The 21,750-nt window shown below is 39.7% G+C and overlaps 1 long non-coding RNA gene across 2 annotated transcripts in view; it reads left to right on the top strand.

Annotated features, from left to right (window-relative positions):
* The first annotated feature begins 2,775 nt into the window (after positions 1–2,775).
* The window catches only part of LOC129641767 (uncharacterized), a 37,792-nt gene continuing 18,817 nt past the window's right edge, over positions 2,776–21,750 (top strand). Inside the window, exons 1-2 of one of the 2 annotated variants that reach the window (XR_008709422.1) lie at positions 2,776–3,752; positions 11,192–11,287. This is a non-coding gene — a long non-coding RNA (uncharacterized LOC129641767). The remainder of the gene's footprint in view (positions 3,753–11,191; positions 11,288–21,750) is intronic. The other variant, XR_008709423.1, reaches the window with a different exon arrangement.

Below are 21,750 nucleotides of genomic sequence, written 5' to 3'. Positions count from 1 at the left end.
TCTATAGATAAGAATTGCAGACTGAACAATTATCTAATAAAAGTACATAAATCGCCAGCTAAAAATGATTTAACATGCAGAAATCAGGAGTTTATCATTCACACATCACAAAGCCCAGAACAAGTATTCCATAACTACATAGTTTACAGATAGAATTTTTTTTTAATTTATTACAAACAAACACTCTTTCCCCTGATTTCAAGATCAACAGGAAGGTTCTGAGATTTTACCACCTACTTAGGGCCAGTGGATTCATAAGTCACAGATACTTAGAGCAGACGTGATCTTGAGGGATTATCTAAAATAGCTTCACTTTACAGATGAAGAAAGGGGCTTGTGAAAAGAGTGAAATTCAGGCTGGATTTCCTCCAGTCTGATTGTATCTGGCTCTACTCCCACATCCCCTATTTTCCAGCTGCACATCAGCAGCAGAGAGTCGGTTTCCATCTACCCTTTGGGAAACTAGTAACTAGAAAGTGGTTTGAGTGATAGGCGTTTATGGCACTCCTAAAGGAAACAAGGTTTGTTAGTTTCAAAATAACCCAACTGTTATTCATAACGTGTGGAATGGCAACTTTTTGCTCATCTGTTGAAATGTAATTGCCTTAAAAATAACAAATATTTTCCATTTGTCCCTAACTCATTCTTGTTAACAGTGAGAAATGACTCATTGAGAAATGACTTTTGACAGCTTCCAGCTGCCTGGTGGATTTTTATCACTGCCTTTTACTGGGTCAAGGAGCAGCCATGTGTAACCCTTTGGGGCCATTGTTGGCTATAAACTCTGTGGCAACTGCACTTGCTACATCATTCATTTAATTGGTTCAAGCCAAATACCAGGGAGACCAAAGCTAACCTGCTCACAGACAGGACGCCTCATCACAAGCAGGAAAGAGAAATATTAATATCATACCTGCCATAGGAGAACATGTAGATGGACTGAATCGAATCCATTACTGACACCACAGCTTAATGCCAAGAGCATGACCTACTGATAAGGATCCTGTTGCACTTTTATTTCTATATTTAAAAGCCTGTATGTATGTTTCAACAGAATATACAGAACTGAATCTTTTGAGTCATACGATTCTGGAGCATTAACGTATTATTTCATAAGTGAGAAAAGGGATCAAATTTGAAGTATTTACTCAAGATCACACAACTGGTTACCAGCAGAACTCAAGGGAGAACTCATTTCTCCTGATACCTGTTCTAGTGGGTTTTTTTGTTACATTTATGGTTCAGGAGTCTGACGGGCTGCCGTCCATGGGGCCACAAAAAGTCAGACACAGCTGAAGACACACACACACACACACTCACATAATTCTTTAATACTTCTAACAAGTTCATGCAGTAAAATGTGGATCCTGTTATCTTGCATGATAACCACATTTTAATTATATTCTAATCTGGTTGTAATCTGTCCCTGATGAGTCTCTTCTGTTGAAAAGTACTGTGATGGCTTATTGCTGTAACATCTCTTCCTTTTCTCTTCAATGAAAATCTAGCTTAAAACACAGTGGCAAATTTATTGTTCTGGTCAATTGTGTTAATAATGCCTGAAATAAATATCATTTTGTCAGGGTGAAAGGAATATAAGAAAAATAGTTTAAATTTCCTTGTGTAAGGTTTTAATGTTGATCCTGCAATGATTACCTTTTGAAGCATGGCTCATGCTTTCACTTTGAAAATGCGTATTATGGAATCTGAGGAAAAAGAATGACCTGAATTTAAGGTTAAACTTGAGTTAAAAAAGAAAAGCAGAGAGATAAGATCAAAGGCAGAAGCATCCCTCGGGGCCTCAGGATCTCTCAGGAAAAACAGTTCTCTTCCCCTAAAATCTCATCAGGCGGAATGAAGCAAATGTACAGCTCTTTGCTCAGCCAGATACAATCAAAGCATTACATTCTAGTCAATAGAACAGGAATTTCCACAAAATTGATAAGGACAGACTGATGGATAGAGGTCAAAGGAGTCCTTTAGAACTTCTATTAGTACAATTTTCTCCCTCTCTCTCTTTTTTTTATTTCCAGAATATAGTGATTAAGACTATAGTATGAAATAAAAATGTCCCACTGAGTCACAAAGCTAAGAACATCTGCAGTCACTGTCCTAATGTAAGTTTCTTGTGGAGACTTATAGCTGGGCTGATTCACAGCTTCCCACACACACTGACGGGATAGCAAAAAAGAGCATCTCCCTCTTCCGGTTAATTATAAAATGTGTGCATCCAAAAAAAAAAAAGAAGAGTCATATGGTTGCTTCAGACAAGTTGGATTTTTTTATATATATATATTTACTGAAATTAAGATTCTCTCAATTAAATATATTTTACAATGAGTCATTTTCGGGTGGAGGAAGATAGCATTGTGGAAAGAAAAGACAACTCCCTCTGGTTTGATATTTTTAAAAATCACGAAAGCAGCTTCAAATTGCACTAAGGTTCTTCCAATGGATGAGCTAAACTCACAAGTCGTGAACCAAAGAATGAATGGCACAGGCAAGGAGACCCTGGTGTGACAGTCAGCCACACAGGGTACGTCCATGGGTGCTATGCTCTTCCCTACACTTTCTCTCAAGGGGAGGGGAGGGAAACAAACATGTATTTAGTTCTCACTACATGTTGTGCCAGATCCAATCATCTCCTGGATGCCTTTCCACCTCAGTGTGAGTCTGTGGTATATGATGCCCTCCTCTGTATACAGAGAAGAAAGGTCCAGCCAGGGAAAAGTGGACTAAGACATACTAATTACATCATGTATATTCATTCAACAAACATTCATTGATTAATCAAGCCCACCTGGAGCCAGGAGGATTTACAATATCCTGAATTTGCTTAAAACTAAAATAAGAAACCCAACACACATGACTCAGAGATATGAGGACTTCAGGAAGTATGAAACACCCATTCCAGTTTGCCAGCTACATCATCAAGGACCAGTGATCATGCCTAGAATATATAAAGATGAACCAGTTGTTCAGAATTGGTATTTGTGTGTGAAACCATTTAACATTATGCACTGCGCGTTAGAGCAACCACTAGCAACATGGAGCAACTTGATTGAAACTTAAACTGGTTAAGTCAATACAATTTATAATTTGGTTTTTCAGTTGCAGTAGCTACATGTCAACTGCTTGGTGGCCACGTGTGACAAGGAGCGTGTACTAGGCAGCACAGATATGGAGCACCATCCTTGCATCCCGTTCTGTACAGCACTGCCGGATTGTAAACATTCTAAGTTGCAATAGGGATTTAATATATAACCTTGTTTCAGAGATGTTTGAAAAATAATGCTTTCTTTGTATAACACTTTATGATTTTTGTTCAAAGCCTGGAAAACAAGAAATTCCCTGGCTCTTCAGTGGTTAAGGTTTGCCACTTTCACTGCCGTGGCCCACGTTCCATTCCTGGTCAGGGAACTAAGAGAAAGCCATGTAGCATGGTCAAAAAAAAAAAAAAAAAAAAAAACAAGAAGAAGCCTGGAAAATATTATCTATTGGGCTTCCCTGGTGGTTCAGTGCTTAAGAAACCAGTGTGTAATGCAGGGGATTCCGGTTTGATCCCTGGTTCGGGTTTGACCTACTGAGCTGACACAGCGCAACTACTGAAGCCCAAGCACCTGGAGCCTGTGCTCTGCAAGGAGAGAAGCCACCGCAGTGAGAAGCCCACACACCACGACTGGAGAGTAGCCGCAGATCACTGCAACTGGAGAAAGCCTGCACACAGCCATGAAGACCTAGCGCCGCCAAAAGTAAAAATAACTTAATAACAGAAATCATCTTTAAAAAAATTGATCTGATCCATTCTGAGATTACTCCCATTCTGTGGTGAAGGCACGTGACACCTCGGGAGACTAGGTGACAAACAGGGTCATATATTAGTATCCAGGAGCAGTCGGCAGGGGAAACCTGCTAACCCAGGTATTCAGGGCATGCTGCAGAAGCGTGACACTCAGAAGGCAACTGTGACGTTGAATCCCAGCTCCAAGACCTACCAGTTGAGTGACATGGAACAAGTATGAAACTCTTCTGGGCTTTGGGTTCCTCATCTGAAAAAATGGGGGTGAATATGACATCTTCTAGAAAGAAGCATCCATCACCAGATGGTTAACTTGGTATGCTACCCAGTGTGACAGTGGTCCTCCTCCTGCAAGCAGGATTTTTCTTTTTAATCTTAATTTAAATTTTTTTCAATGTTATACTCTACAAATAGGATCAACAGAAGTGATTCACAATTTAAGAAGCTGATTTTGAGTATGTTGACATTTCCAACTGTTATATATACTCTCCTCCCAGCTGCTATATTTGTGTTATTTCAGAATAGTTGTCAAGATTATATGAGAGTTTAAATAGTGCATAAATCTGACATGTCGACATTCAATAAACTCAAGTCCCCTCTTCACCTTCTTCCTCTACCCAGACTTTTTAAAGGCTTCCTGGTATCCACCTGTCACATAGTTTAAAAGCCTAGATCCTATCCTCCATGGAAAAATGACTCAGCAAGCTTATTTACAATCTGATAATGTAACACATAGTTTCCACAAGAATCTGTGTCACATATGATATCAGAAATCAGCAGTAAAATAGGATTAAACACTCAGAAACTTGTTTTTCAGGAAGCTTTAAGAATGTATCTATTCCTATATTGATTATCCAGCTAATACCTCCAGAGAGGTATATTCTAAATGTTTCTTCTGTTTGGCTTAGAAAAACATCATGGGATGACCCTAAAATGAACTTACCTTTCTAATTATTTTGGGTTCAAGATATTAAATTTAATTTACATATATGAAGTCAATGATTTATAATTCTAGATCAGCTCTGAATTTTTCAAGCTACTCTACATTTTAATTCATTTTAATTTTTCAAAAATATACCTACGGTATTCTCCACCAAGGTCTTTCCTCATAGCTCAGTTGGTAAAGAATCTGCCCGCAATGCAGGAGACCCAGGTTTAATCTCTGGATCGGGAAGATCCCCTGGAGAAGGAAATGGCAACCCACTCCAATATGCTTGCCAGGAGAATCCCACGGACAGAGGAGCCTGGCAGGCCACAATCCATGGGGTCTCAAGAGTCCGACACGACTTAGCAACTAAACCACCATTCTCCACCAAAGAGTCCTGAAACAAAGAAGTGAAAGGAAGTCTCAAATAGGTGGATGCTTTAAGTATCTTCTGGCTGGTACTGGTGCTGGGACCACTCGGCCTGAGAATAAGCCGACATTTGTGAACTTTAAAGGTGCCTGCTAACACCCTGTCGTGGGTAGCTAACATTTTGCCTTTATAGAGGCTCCACGTAAACCTGTTCTGGAATCTGAAACCAAGTCTGTGAAACCGGAAGTAAGGAAGGCATTATCCCATTTTCCCAGGTGAGAAGCTTGAGAAAGCAGATACTGTACTGACATGGCACAGACCACTATAAAACCAGTACTAGAACTCAAGTCATTTGACTCCTCCTCTGATTTTTTTTGTATTATCCCAGGGGGTTCAGTGGTAAAGAATCTGCTTGCAGTGCAGGAGACATGGGAAACGCAGGTTCGATTCCTGGGTTGGGAAGATCTCCTGGAGAAGGAAATGACAACCCACTCCAGTATTCTCTTGCCTAGAGAAGTCCATGGACAGAAGAGCCTGGTGGGCTATAGTACATAGGGTCGCAAAGAGTCAACTAAGCAACTGCGTGCACACACACTATTATCAAAACCATTGAATCAAAGGAAGCTCTCTTTCAAATAGACCTGAACATATAAATCAAAATTAGTATGCAGAGAATGGCCACACAGAGAGCCAGCCAGTGACGACCAGGAAAACCAGGGTCAGACAGGCAGCAAGAGGAAAGGAAATTGGATGAGCTCGTCTAGCTAGGTTTGTCATGGCTTTTCTTCCAAGAAGCAAATGTCTTAACTTCATGGCTGTGGTCACCATCCTCAGTGATTTTGGAGCCCAAGAAAATAAAATCTGCCACGGCTTTCACTTTTTCCCCTTTTAGCTCTGAAGTGATGGGACTGGATGCCATGATCTTAGTTTTTTGAATGTTGAGGGGTTTTTTGAATGTCTTTTGAACGTTGAGCCAGCTTTTTCACTCTCATTTTTGACCCTCATCAAGAGGCTCTTTAGTTCCTCTTCACTTTCTGCCACTAGAGTGGTATCATCTGCATATCTGAGCCTGCCATGGAGAAAACAGGAAATGAAGGTCACTGCTCTTTGTCTACTATCATCCTCAGCATCAGTGTCAGAGGACAGGGGTCTTAACTGTTTGGTGATGATCAGATCACATTTAGTATCAGTTTTGGCTCTTCAAGATCTGCTCAGAAAACATGGTGATAATAAAAAACAACAGCAAGTATCATTTATTTGAGTGTCTGCTCTGTGTCAAATGTTGTCTTTCAGCTTTGAATTTAATCCTCACAACTCCTCTTTAAACTATATGTCATTATCAACATTTTACAAATAAAGAAACCAAAACTGAAACACATCAAGTCCCTAAGTGGTGCAGGCAGGATTCCAAACTGGGTGTGTCTGACTTCACATGATTTTCTATTCCCCTTCCTGTATGCTCAGAGCAGGGACACTTGAAACAATAACTAATAGGATAAACGACTTGGGGATGAATATTAAGAGCACGCCTGAGAACACAGCATTGTGTTTAAATATTGAAACTCTGTTATTGAAAAGAGGAATGGGGTTTCATATAATCAGTAGAACCAAAACCAGGCATGGAAGTTATAGAGGCAAGAGGGCACCTTGACATAGAGTTTTCTAGTGGAATTGTCAAAAGATGGAATAGATTTCTTCAAGAACATTCACATCACCATTTGACAAGGAAACTGCAAAAGTTATTTCAAGTATCAGCCAAGTAGTTGAAATCAGTGTCTTCTGGGGTCCCTCCCAGATTGGAAACAACCTATGAATTTATATCTAATCATCACTGATGTGTAGGTGAAAAGAAAAGAGAAGAAGAGATCTAACATACTGAGAGTCCAAGAAAACATACTAGACTCTCAACCACAGGGACTAAAATGTGTGAGCCCAATCCCAAAAGAATTAGAAAGCCAGGCAGGGAAAGAAGGACTGCCACAAAAAGAAGAAGCATGGTCCATTGTTTTGACTATTGAACTACAAATCATGAGCAGAGGAAACAAAGCAAGGTCCTGTCCGAAGCATGATAGTTTTGCAAGAGATTCAAATTCTTGTGTCACTGGCAAGATATGTATCTGTGGCCAAGTTTCACAGTGAATTCTCACTAAATGTTGGTTTGGTGGTGGTTCAGTTGCTAAGTTGTGTCCAACTCTTTGCAACCCCATGGACCATAGCCTACCAGGCTCCTCTCCATGAGATTTCCCAGGACAAGAATACTGGAATGGGTTGCCGTGTTCTTCTCCAGGGGATCTTCCCAACCCAGGGATCGAATCTGGGTCTCCTGCATTGCATGTGAATGCTTTACAGACTGAGGCACCAGGGAAGCCCAAATTTTGGTTTACATTATTGTTATTCCTAAGTATAGATTTTTTTTTCCCCAGGATATGGGGCAAAGCCAAAGCTAATCAAAGCACCCTTTCTCAGAAGACTGCTCCGATACAGAAGGACTTCAGTAAACCATGTCATCTTCTACTTTTAAACTAGAAAATATGAAAAAGCTCTACTTTTGAGAACCCATACCTACCCAAGGAAGTTTCTAAACTTAACAGAGGATTAAACTTAAATTGTGGTTAAAGTTTCCTGTTATGGTTCTCCTGCTATGTGAACTAGTTTACGCAAAGTTCCGTTCAAAATGCATTTACCAGTAGCTTCTGCGGGTGTGTGTTTGCAGGCTCCACAATCATGTTTTCTGTGTTCAAATTCCACCGGGATCCACCCAGCTGTGAAATCCTGGCAAGTTATTTGAGCTCTCTGGGCCTCAGTTTCCTCATTTGTAAAATGGAGCTAATCATAGTCCCAACTTCAGATGATCATTAAAAGGATTTGTAAAGCAGTTACAACATTGCCCACCTGCATAGCAAGGTTACCTATTATAATTCTGGTTATTTGTCAGGCATCATGATGGGAAGGAGAGATACAATGATAAATAAGGCAAGGTTTATGGTCATAGATGAACTTCTCAGCCCGTGAAGAAAGATTCAAAAGCAGAATCCGCTAAAATGTGCCAAGTGCAGAGAGGAGGGTACAATGGAAGCAGAGGGGAGATGTAGCTAACTGAACCTGGGAAGACTTCCTGGAAGAGGGAATACGCAAACTAATTCTTCAAGGAAGAGTAGATGGCAAAGTTCTAATGGAATCCATGGAATCTTTTGGCCAAAAAATATTTCACCCGAAAGCTTAGCAAATGAAAAACTTTTCCAGATGTCCTAACTGATTTAAAATAAGAATAATAATCAACCAACATATTAATAGAACTTGGTCATATCAATCGAAATATGACAATTTTGGGGTCTAATTTCCATCTATGTGGTTAATTGCTCAGTCATGTCCTACTCTTTGCCACCCTTTGGATTGTAGCCCACCAGACTCCTCTGTCCATAGGATTTTTCAGGCAAGAATACTGGAGTGGGTGGCCATGCCCTCCTCCAGGGGTTTTCTTGACCCATGGATTGAACCCAAGTCTGTTGCATCTTCTGCACTGGCAGGTGGTTTCTTTACCACTAGGGCCACCTGGAAAGCCCCTATAATATAATATAATATAATATAATACACATGTCTCTTATTGGATTCCTTGGGAATCTAGACTGTAGACCGCAAGGGGAGTGAAAGAAGAAAAGTGAGCAGCGGGAGAAGCTGGGCTGTGATTCAAGCTGGAAAAAGTCCTCAGCCAGTCCCTACAGGGAGCTCTCAAACTGGGATGACCTTGGGTCTCTGGGCGTCTGGACCTTTTTACCTCCATAGTGACCAATCTTCAGACGCAGGCTGACTGAGATGAGTCCATGACCTTTTATGAGGCCAAGGCCAATTCCCAAAGAGGGCTGACAGCTGAGGACTGAGCTGGCAATACTCCCAATAGCTGGAGATAAGTCCCTCAGTCTTAAGTACGATGTTCTTGATTTAATGTCAGCCTCTTGCCCACTAGAATGTAAGCTCGCAAAGGCAAGGATCTGATATTTTTTCTGAGGGGTCTCAGGAGCCCCCGAGTATCTGCACATGACAGGTACTTCATAGTGTTTGTTAAATTAATGAATTAATGGTAGAAAATTATTATATCATACAGCATAAACCTAAACCCAAAGTTTCTAAAGGATGAAGTCCACTTGGCACACAGAATACTTTCAAATAACTTGTACTGGGACTTCCCTGGTGATCCAATGGTTAAGAATCTGCCTGCCAAATTATATGTAACTTTGTTCTGTATTTTCCAAGTCTCCTGTAAATGTGTTATCATACTTTCATAATTTGAAAAACAGCTTTAAAAATACTTAAAAATAAAAAGAATCTGCCTGCCAATGCAGGAGACAGGGGTTCCATCCCTAGTTGGGGCAGATCCTACATGCCGAGGAGCAACTAAGCCAGTGGGCCACAAAACTGAGCCCACATGCCTAGAGCCACTGAAGAACAAGAGAAGCCACTGAAATGAGAGGCCCTTTCACCACAACAGAGTAGCCTCCACTCGAGGCAGCTAGAAAAAGCCCATGTGCAGCAAGAAGACCCAATGCAGCCAAAGACAAATATAATTTTTTTTAATTTATTATTGGTACAAAAGTTTGAAAAGTATGCTTCTTTTGAAAATCTTGGTTTAATGTATATTATCATATGTGAAACAGATCGCCAGCCCAGGTTCAATGCATGAGACAGGGTGCTCGGGGCTGGTGCACTGGGATGACCCTGAGGGATGGGATGGGGAGGGCGGTGGGAGAGGGGTTCAGGATAGGGAGCACATGTACACCCATGGCTGATTCATGTCAATGTATGGCAAAAACCACTACAATATTATAAAGTAATTAGCCTCCAATTAAAATAAATTAATTTTAAAAAATAAAATAAAATCTTGGTTTAAAATCTGTGATCAGTGATTTGAAAATCTGTTTATAAGTTCAGTTTAATACTTTTTAATGGCTGGTATTATGGGCTGAATTATGTCTCCCCAAAATTCATATGTTAAAGTCCTAACCTTCAGCCATTCATAATGTAATCACATTTGGAAATAATATATTTAAATGGGTGACTAAGTTAAATAACGTCATCAGGTTGAACCCTAATCTTATATTACTGGTGTCTCTGTAAGAAGAGGATATTTGGACAAAGACATATATGCTCACAGAAAAAAGCCATGTTTGCACAGAGGAAGAAAATAGCCATCTGCAAGCCAAGGAAAGAGACCTCAAAAGAAGCCAAGCCTACAGGCACCTTGATGCCATACTATTCAACCACTAAAAAAGAAGGAAATTTTGTAATTTGTGAAAACATGGATGAAGGTGGAGGGCACCATGTTAAGGGAAACAAGCCAAAGAGAGACAGACAAATACCATACTTGTATGGTATCACTTGTATGTGGAATCTGAAAAAAAAAAAAAAAAAAAAGATTGAACTCGTAAAAACAGACTAGAAAAGTGGTTACTAGGTGCTGGAGAGTGGGGAGGATCGGGAGAGGTTGGCAAACTGTACAGCCTTTCAGTTATAAGATGAGTCAGTTCAGAGGATCTAATGTATAAATAATATGGTAACTAAAGTTTTTGACACTGCATTGTAGGATTGAAATTTGCTAAGAAGTTAGAACGTAAATGTTCCCATCCCAAAAAAAGGTAAATATGTAAGATAACAATGACTCGGTTAACATTTATTCAATCATCACATTTTACATCTTAAATATCTTACCATTTTATTGGTCAATCATATTTCAATAAAGCTGAAAAATAGTGGATGTGGGTCTGTATTTTAAATAATACTATTGATGAATGAAAAGAAAGGTTCTTAATTTTTAATAGACCAGGTTCAGTCATTGCTTTTCCCTGGTCAGGTGTCTCATGTAAGGAGTAAGCAGAAAGCCATCTCCACAATATTAGAGATGTGCTTGCATTATGAGTATCTTTTTAATCTGCAGTTTCTCTGCAAGGGGCGTTTACAAGCCACGTGTCTCTTTGGTAAGTACTCATTTGGTGAAAACAATGTAATCTGAAAAGCCACTTACTAAATGCTGCTTTGAAAGATACAAAAAGCAAACAAAAGAGTGAGACTAACAGCCCCTTTCTCATCTCTATTCCTCACTCAGGGAAAGCGCCACACTGTTCAGGATACAAGGTTACACAACGAACTCACCCAGAAAGGCTGCTGGGGACTGTTGGCACCAGCCATTCTACACGTGCTAGTAAGCTAAATCCCTTTCTTACATTTTTAGACAGAAACAAGTAACAGTTCCAGTATTTTCTTCCCAGACCCCGTTGCTGCCTTTAGCCAACCTCTGGGATGCATGAACCTCCACCTTGGAGACCAGACTACTTGAATAAACAAAGAGAACAGCTGGTTTTTGAATTACTCCTTAGACAAAAGCCGTCTCTGCCCTGGTTCTATTATGTGTAGAATTATCGGGGCCCAGAGTGACCTGCCATTCTCTGAAATGCCTCTCTAACAACAAATGCCAGCCCTCACACTTTTCATTCAAGGGCATTCACTCTTCTGTCTGATCTGCCACCTGACTGCCCTGCAGCGTGTCCCTCTAAAAGCAGAGACAAAATCATGAAATCACTCGGCATTCCCTAAAGGAAATCTAGGGTCGAGTGTTATTCTTTGGTATTTCAATCTCTGAGTTCAACCCAGAGGATGCACAGTTCAGAAGCAATATAATTGAATTTCCTTTCACCAGCCTGCCTGGGCTTGTTGTCTGTCACTCACCAGAGCCAACGTCTTTGTAAAGGGCTTTAGAAGCCGCATCTTAATGTCACTGAGCAGATAACATATTAACTGTTAATTGACACACGGAAATGCTCCATAATTGTGTTCCTGTCTTTGTTAGAGGATGAAAAGTGACATGATTTACCACTGCCGTTTTTTCTTCCAGTTTTCAGAGAGGTTATAATCTGAACACCCCTCATCCCCTAAGGTCAAGTCACAGCATCTCTGTTTCTGTGGCAAGATTGGTCTTCTTATTAAATTATTCTAATATCTTTCAGAGTTTAAGCGATTGTTAAACTAATTTTCCCTTGTAGTAATGATGTTTTATTTTGGTGGTTTTTTTTTTTTTTTTTAATCATACTGACAAAATTCCCCTCAAGGGTGTCATTTTCTTATAGAAGTTGTGAAAGGTATTATGATATTAAAATGTTTAAATATTTAGTTCTAAGCCATTTCTATTTCTTCAAATTGCCTTCCATTCTTTATTAAATCCTCATAGACAATCTTATACAATGTTAAGTAAAGTGTATATATACAGTCTTTTTTTCCAGCTTTTTTCAATTAAATATATTTCTTATGTCAGCCTACTAAATGAACTTAGGCATTCTTTGTTTTCCCATGTTTAAAATAAGAAAAATAACATCTACCTCTTGAGACTGTTTTGTGGATTAAATTATGCTAACGTGGTAGAATCAACCAACAAGATGAGGGAAGCACGATTAAATCTGAATTTAATGTGAATATATTGATATAGCCCACAAAATTATAATTTTAATAGTAATCAATTCCCTCATATTATTTGAGACAGTTTATTTTGTCAGGTCACTGACAATGTCCAAAAGTGAAAATGCTAAATGCATTTAGCATAAATTTATCCTACTTGCCTCTGAAATGAATGCAAAGTAACTGGAATCTGTCACCTTTCTTATTAATCTGTTAATAAAAACAGGAATAAAAACTTATATTTATGCAATGCTTTACCATTTGAAAATTTCTCCCACTCACTTACTTGAATCAGTTAGAAACCTTATAAGGTTGATAGATATTATTATTCACACTTTACAGATGAGAAAAAAAAATAAGCTTCAGAGGTAAATAACTTATTCATCATTGGGGTTAGATTGAAGTCTGTATATTCCAAATGCAATATTCTTTTCACCACAGCACACGGCCAAGACTCACTGCTCCCCAGAAAGAATCGAATTTCAGGGTTTTCTCATTTTTTTAATGTGAGTTTAATCAGTTTTCAAATATGTCATAGCTTCTTTTAATTTGTATTTTGTTATTTGCAAACAAAGCTATACGATTTGCTGCAATGTGAGCCTACCGAATGTTCTGTTATGTAAACACTTTGAATCGACAGGAAGTAGATCTTTTACCACATCCTCCTGAGCCTGCATCTTTGGCCTTACAATAAATAAAAAATCTTTTGCATTCCCTATCATCCTCAGTTAGTTGACAATAATCCCCCAGTTAAATAAGCTTGTTGTAAAAGACCTTGCTTTGTAAACATAAAGACTGCAACAGAAGTTATGGGAATCAATGTAACTCAGTAACCTTTCCTGTACACTAAATTTAACTGATCAGTGCCCCTTGGGGGTTGGCTCCTTTGGAAGCAGAATGTTTTTGTCTGTACAGACCCAGCACACCAAGTCAGTCCCACTTCTTACTATTTCAGCATCCAAACTTCAGATACCCAACCAGGTTAACCACGAGTCTTTCAGAGGGGGAATTTCCTAGCACCACAGCTGACCTCCACTAACCCAGACTGCCTGCTGTCTCAGGGTTTGTCTGGAGCCCATTTGGCCTTTGAGATTGGGGAGGTCAGTCAGTTCCCCAGGGCATTCATTCCTTGCTGTCTGTCTCAGGAGGGACTTTTCTTTGTTTGTTCCGGACTTGTAACCCTGAGGCTGCCCCATTGGCTCGGTGGTAAAGAGTCTGTCTGCAATGCAGGAGACACAGGTTTGATCCCTGAATCAGGAAGATCCCCTGGAGAAGGAAATGGCAACCCACTCCAGTATTCTTGCCTGAAAAAAAAAAAAAAAAAAAAAATCCCATGAACAGAGGAGCCTGGCGGGCTACAGTCCATGGGGTCACAAAGAGTCGGACATGACTGAGCACAGCACAAGCCCTGCCAACTTCAACATGAAGGCAGTGAAGCAAAATGATGTTTCCCAAAGGGAAATGAAGGAAAGACTGTATCAAGAAAATCTCTTTTTAAACTCCTGACCTTATGAAACATTTAAGTGAACAAAAACTGTTGACAGTCTTAAATATGTTGAGTATGAGATGCCAAAATTTATTCTCAGAGCTATATCTTGGCTGTCTAACTTAAATGATTTGGTCATTACCTTTTGGAAAGGCCAGAATGAATGGCAGAGTTTCAGTTGTTCAGGAAGGTCTGGAAAGAAACAAGGAATTGTTCTAGCAGTAGAAACCAGCAGTGTAGAGCAACATATTTCTGCCAATCATTGTAAACTTCTAGCACAGCAATAATGATTGTTGTTCAGTCACTCAGTCGTGTCTCTTTGCGACCCCATGGACTGCAGCACACCAGGCTTCCCTGTCTTTTACTATTTCCCAGAGTTTGTTCAAACTTATGTCCACTGAGTCAATGATGCCATTCAACCATCTCATCCTCTGTCGTCCCCTTCTCCTCCGGCCCTTAATCTTTCCCAGCATCAGGGTCTTTTCCAATGAATTGGCTCTTCGCATCAGGTGGGCAAAGTATTGGAACTTCAGCTTCAGCAACAGTCCTTCCATTGAATATTCAGCGTTGGTTTCCTTAGGACTGACTGGTTTGATGACAAATGTCCCTCTAGTCAAAGTTATGGTTTTTCCAATATTCATGTATAGATGTGAGAGTTGGGCTATAAAGCTGAGTGCCAAAGAATTGATGCTTTGTGTGGTGTTGGAGAAGACTCTTGAGAGTCCCTTGGACTGCAAAGAGATCAAACCAGTCCATCCTAAAGGAAATCAGTCCTGAATATTCATTGAAAGGACTGATGCTAAAGCTGAAACTCCCATACTTTGGCCACCTGATGTGAAGAACTGACTCACTGGAAAAGACTCTAATGCTGGGAAATATTAAAGGTAGAAGGAGAAGGGGAAGACCTACATGAGTTTGAGCAAGCTCAGGGAGTTGGTGATGGACAGTGAAGCCTGGCATGCTGCAGTCCATGGGGTTACAAAGAGTCAGACACGACTGAGCAACTAAACTAAACTGGACTGGTTTGATCTTGCTGTCCAAGGTTCTCTCAAGAGTAATCTCTAGAACCACAGTTCAAAAGCATCAATTCTTTGACACTCAGCCTTTTTTATGGTCCAAATCTTACATCTGTACATGACTACTGGGAAAACCATAGCTTTGACTAGATGGACCTTTGTTGGCAAGGTGATGTCTCTGCTTTTTAATATGCTGTCTAGATTGGTCTAGCTTTTCTTCCAAGGAAGAAGTGTCTTTTAATTTCATGTCTGTAGTCACCATCTGCAGTGATTTTGGAGCCCAAGAAAATAAGTCTGTCACCATTTCCATTTTTTCCCCATCTATTTACCATGAAATGATGAGACTGGATGCCATGATCTTAGTTTTTTGAATGCTGAGTTTTAAGCCAGCTTTTTCCTAATTGATATTGGTGCAATACCAATACATTTACCATGTGCTGATAGGCATCATCTTATCTGAAGCCCATAAGAAGTGTCAGAGGAAGTATTATGATTCCTCTCCATTCTGTTAAGTGAAAAAACAGTGGTTTAGAAAGTTAAGGTGGTTTGCCCAGGGTCACCAGCTAGGCAGGTACAGGAACAGAAACGAATGCTATGACTCCCCTGTGGTATTCTACTTCATTTTCCACTTACGAAAGGGAAAAATGGCACATATACGTATGAAGAAAAAGTGAAAGTGTTGATCGCTCAGCCGATTCCGATTCTTTGCAACCTCATGGACTGTAGCCTGCCAGGCTCCTCTGTCCATGGAATTCTCCAGGCAAGAATACTGGAGGGGGTAGCCATTCCTTTCACCAGGGGATCTTCTCGATCCAGAGATGGAACCCAGGTCTCCTGAACTGGCAGACAGATTCTTTACCATCTGCGCTACCAGAGAAAGTCATACCTATGAAGATGTGTCCTTAAACCTATAAAGGCTCCATTTTAATAGCAGCTTATTTCTGTACAGGTAGTGCTCTTGTCAACTTAATGCTCTGCTTTTGCTATTCCTCTTAGGAGCTCTTTTTAAAAAAAATTTCTTTGCTGCACCAGGTCTGTTAATACCATTTTGCAATGCTAATAGCCCCCAGTGAAAAGCACCCTTATTAGTTAAATAAACAGACAATTTGATTCTAAATCTAAGAGCAAAGTCATAATTGATGAATACGTAGTGACCCAAGGGTTTTAGCTGGTTACTGTACACTAAGCAAACACATTCATCGTCTCTGTTTGAGTTAAGCATGAATTACTAAGTGTATAATTTCAGGAGCCACTTTTCCCCTTTTCACTGTTATAGGTCTGCTTTTATAGTCCTCCATGTTTTATTTTAAATGCAGTCATTTCAGCTGCACTTTTCTGTTTTTTTCCATTTCCATATGAAAAACTTACAGAAATTTACAAAGCCATCTGAGTCCTTCCACCTTGGAAATTAAAGAACTTTGTTCCATCCTCTAGCATTCAAGTTTTGCTCCTTCCTGTTTAGGTTGGATGACTTTTCCCGTAGAGGAACTGAATGTATTCCACCGAGTTCCCTTCACAATCTCCGCCATGTGTGGTCAATTAAATCCCAGCAGAACGTAGGAGTTTCCATTGAAACTACTGCACTTCCTGGGAAGCAGCAGGGTTTACTTCTAGTTTCTAAATATCATTGGATCTTCACGGGGACGATTTCTTCTCTATAGCCTCGACACAGCACACATGGAGTTAGACATGACCCCACCTACATCTAATTTGGCAGCAAACCACTCTTTGAAGAAACCATACTGTTTTCATTAAAGATCTTGGTCATTCCTACTCTTCATAGGTTTATCTTTATTTTCTCTAAGTGCTTTAGTGCAAATGTGCACCTGGATTTTAAAGTGGATGCACCATTCAGAAAAGCCTATATAAAATTATCTCTAGCAAAATAAAATCAGAACACAAAACAGATGCCTGGAAGACAATTATGGAAAAAATGATGAGAGTCAAATGGTAAAAATATTTTTTGAGCTTATTTTAGTAGAGGTTTTGTTGGTGGTGGTGCTGATGGTGGTGTAAAAATACCAGGATCAATTTTTTAAATGTGATAAAGTAATACAATACTTTGTGGTTCTTTTGGGGGAAATGTTCCTTAAATCTGATAGTTGAAAAGTATTTTCCTCTGGTTTTAGATACCTATGTAAATGTGCCTGAGATAAACTAATCGTTGTTACACTATACCTAGAGGAAGACCATATGTAGTTCATATTGGAGAGGATTCAAAAATTTTTTTACAATAAAATTACATTAATATGGATTTACTCTTTGGTTACTGTTAGCCATTCATCTTGGAGATATGAGCAGTTAACAATAGGTAGTTTCAGTATAAATCAGGTTTCCGGGGCTATGTTTCCCTACTTTTAAAGAGTGAACTGTGTTTTAGACTCATATTTACATTTACTTATATTTAATCTTATTTGTTCATTTTGTTTTTATGCAGAGGAGTTTTGCTCTTTATAGTTGAGGCTCTGTGAATTGCAACCTCCACAACACCACCAGCACATTGTAGACACACACATGTCATATACGCATGCAATTTCAGGCAAAATTATTTTCTCTTAAAAATCACATAATTTCAATAATCCTTCCCCTAAAGTATTTCAATTAAAAAAGATACATCGTACTTGTTTTTAAAATGGCAAGTTATCAAAGAAGTATAAAGCCAAAATAGGAAGAAACATTACCTTGTAACTAATTCCCAAAAAAAGGCCAAATTACTTGGCTCAATTACGATTGTATATGTGCCCAAGGCTTAGGTTAAAAACATTCAAATAAAAAAGGTTAAATTTGAACTGATTTTCCCAAGCAGTGGCAGAGCCTCTGAAAGCCTCCACTCCCTCATACAATGACTGAAACACAAAGGAACTGCCTTCAATACAGCCGATCTGAAAAAGGTCTTTCCAGAATAAACGTTTGCAAGAAGCTGAAAGAATCAGGAGTTTTGAAAGGCCCTATTGCTCGCTATGGTCCAGTGGCACTGGCCTTCATCTGTTCAGCAGACAGGCCCAGCTCTGCCCCAGCTGGGAGCTCACAGGCCTATCCTCTCGTCCCAGGACCCCGCTGTGCTCTCCGCTCACCCAAGCAGGTTCTCCTTCCCAAAGCTGAAACATCAGCTTGTCCAGAGGTCTTCCCACACCAAACAACCCAAAGTACTTTCCCAGCTAGTCTCCCTCAGAATAGCTTTGCTTCATAATTCTTCATAAAACACATATACATACATACACACATATATATGTGTATATATATATATACACACACATACATACAATACCTCATCAAACTTTGAATTCCAGCAATTGTTAGACATGCCACTGTATTCCATATCACAAAGAGAAAGAGAAGGGTATGATACTGTCAATCTTAGGATGTGTCCTGATGTCAGATATATTGAAATATAGGGGAGGACACGTGTACCTTAGAACCAGTGGGATATATATATGTTTTTCTATATAGATCAGTGTCCCCAGCTGCTCTCAAGGGTCACACTCGAAGATAAAGACTACATCTGCATTGTTTACGCTGAAGGCCTAACAACCAGCCCCTTGTCTACATTTGGAATATGTATACTGAATATGTAAACAACTTGATGGCCAGATGGTCAAGAAGATATTTCATTGTTAAATACCACGCTGTGTGAGAAGGTCTGAGTCTTATTCGTGCGTGTGTGTGCTCAGTTGCTTCAGTCGCGTCCGACTCTCTGTGACCCTATGGACTGTATGTAGCCTCCCAGGATCCTCTGTCCATGGGATTCTCCAGGCAAGAATACTGGAGCAGGTTGCTATGCCCTCCTCCAGGGCATACCTTTTGGACTCTGGGTGGTGCAGAAGTTAACATCATACAGAGAGTAGGTTTGTTATCTATTCCACACTGTCTGCATTGTCTTGAAAAATAAAAAAGGGAGAAGAAGATTATTCAGCCAGTCAATATTTAAACTCACTCTGGCCTGGATTTAAGCCATTTTTCATAGATTAGATACATTTTCTTACTTGGATGGCAGGAGAAGAAAATGACAACCCACTCCACTATTCTTGCCTGGAAAATTCCATGGACAGAGAAGACTGGCGGGCTACAGTCCGTGGGGTCACAAAGACTCAGACCCAACTGAGAGCGCACTCCATTTATGTTTTCCCTGAGAACTGAGTATCCAGTATTACTGTAGCCATAGAAGAATTCTCCGTGAGAGCCAAAAAGAAATATAGCTACCGATTTAGCTCCTACCGTTATTGCTTGTGCAAAATAAAAATGCTCTTGGTGAAATCCAGCTCTCACCAACACTATCATTAGTGTTCTTGAGCCTTCAGTACTATTCAGGTATAAAAATACATATTAATAGGAGATTAAGTCATAGTAACAGCAGAAGGCGTTTGTTTCGGCATTCTCTGCAATGATGTAGTAATTAATTTGTGGCAATGTGCTTCTCTTTCTCCTTATTTTCAGTCTATAAACTATGACCTCAGCTGATCTAGGATAGTAACAGAGGCAATGCCTTGCTAACATAATGAGAACACCACCAATGAAGTTGCTTAGAAAAGACTCCAGTTTACTGGACTGGTTCAACTTAATGCTGATTTAGGCATATGATTATTTTAAAGTTCTTTGGTATTTTTAGCTGAAAAGAAAGATGACAAGTACAGCAAGTGTTATTGCTCCATTGCTTTTTTGCTAGGTGTGAGACAACGTTTTGCCCCATTAAATCAAAGCAAATAATGTTACAAAGTCGTTTCCAGATTTCTAGCTCAACCCAGCAGGTTGATGCTTACTGTGAAGTCTCCGGAATTGGATCAAATTTTCAATTCAAATGAATAGAGCAACCATGCATCCGATGCCTCATAGATCTCCAAATTTAGCTTGAAACCTGTTCCCTTCTTCCAGATGACTGGCAGGGAGGCAAGGGGGAATTCACAGAATTAACGAGCAAAGCCATGGAGACATGATATCTGTATATTCAATGCTGTCTCTCTTTCACCAGTTTGTATTGAAGCTGGCATTACTAATAGGAATTACCCAGGTAAGGAATAAATTTTAGGTATGTGGAAGTTAACCCTTTAGGGATTTCCCTTTATAAGGTCATGAAACTTGATTTTTTTTTTCAAAGCTAGAAGACTAGATGGGCAGAGCAACAATGAGAAATCATTTTCCTAGAAGTTATCTAGTCTCACCTTACCTCCATTATAAGCCAATAATATCCTTTAGCATCTCAGGAATGGCTTGTGTCACCTCCCATCAGGAACTTAGTTCAGATCTTTGAGATTTTACAGGTGGTGAACCACTTCTACCATTCTACCTTCATGCCCCAGAGGAAAATTGTGTTAGGTAAAGTTGAAGAAAGCATGAAGGGAAAGAGCAAAGGAAAGAAGAGGAAGAAATCAGAGATTACCTTTTTACCCCTTCATCTCCAAAATTTTTAATATCGAAAATATTCTTAAATGGGACTCCCCTGGTGGTCCAGTGGTTAAGAATCTGCCTTGCCATGCAGGGGATGCAGGTTCGATCCCTAGTCAAGGAACTAAATCCCACATTCTGCAGAGGACCTAAATTTGCGCACCACAAATTCTGAGCCAGAGCACCATAGAGTGCATGCACTGCAGCGAAAAATATCCCACATGATGCAGTAAAGATCTGCCTGCTGCAACTAAGACCCAGGGCAGCCAAGTAAAAGAATATTCCATAAAGGTATAGGGTATATGTATTAGATGGAAGTAGTAAACATGGAAAATATGCAAGACCATAGACCACAAAGTATTTAATGATAACTTATTATTTGCTTTCTAGACTCTTCCAGTGATTGATATTTAGGTCTCACTTGGAGAAGCTCTATTGATTTTTTTCCCCTACATTTGCTTACTGTATCTATTTTTACTTTTCCCTTCATATCTTCATAAGCCAAGAAAGCAGAGCTTCAAGTCAGATGGAAGAAATTTTCTTCCCAAAGAACTGAATTTCACTGTTGTTGTTTTTTTTTTTTTTCTCAAGCCATCAAAATGCATAAGAATTCCCTCTCTCTCCGTAGTTCCCTCTGTCATTTGGTCATTAGCTGGGGCCAATCAGAAAGGGGCCAGTGGGATGGATTGTAAAGGAGGGCAGCTGAGGGTCTCCATCAACTATGCTCACCAGCAGGTCCTCTTGAAGGAGATGTCAATGGCAAATTTCCACAGCCATCACAGCACTGTACTGGCAAATACACAGGAAAGTATTCACAGGTAAACACATCTCCGTCATTTCAAAGCTGTCATAGGAATCCTATCCAAACAAATTATTTCTCAAAACCTAACATTCTGTTGCTTTCAGGTTTATAACAGATCAGAATCACACATCGGGATTTCTAGTGGCTGAAACATGGTAAGTGAACCTCCTTAGCAACAGACCAAAATCTGCAGGCTGTGGAACCATGCCTTCCTGACACCTGGGATATTGGATTTGCTACAGCACATAATTGTTCTCAGCTATTTCCACTGTGGTTATTTTTCATTGTGCCACCCGGCAAGATAAAAAGGAAGGGAATATCAGGTTTTGCTTTCCCTTCTGTTTCCATGGACACGGGTTTATAATTTTATATGAAAGTCAAAATCTGTCACTCTTACAAAGTCTGTTCTTGGAGCGACTTTGCTAACAGCTTCGACTAATGCAGTAAAATAATTAGGAATCAGCAAAGAAAACACACAAAGGAAGGGAAATGAGCCCCTTCTTAAGGATGAACAAGGCAGGGTAGGGAGATGA

Source organism: Bubalus kerabau, chromosome 1 (assembly GCF_029407905.1).
Source record: "Bubalus kerabau isolate K-KA32 ecotype Philippines breed swamp buffalo chromosome 1, PCC_UOA_SB_1v2, whole genome shotgun sequence".
Lineage (NCBI taxonomy): Eukaryota > Metazoa > Chordata > Mammalia > Artiodactyla > Bovidae > Bubalus > Bubalus kerabau.
This window is presented reverse-complemented; position numbering and strand designations above follow the sequence as displayed.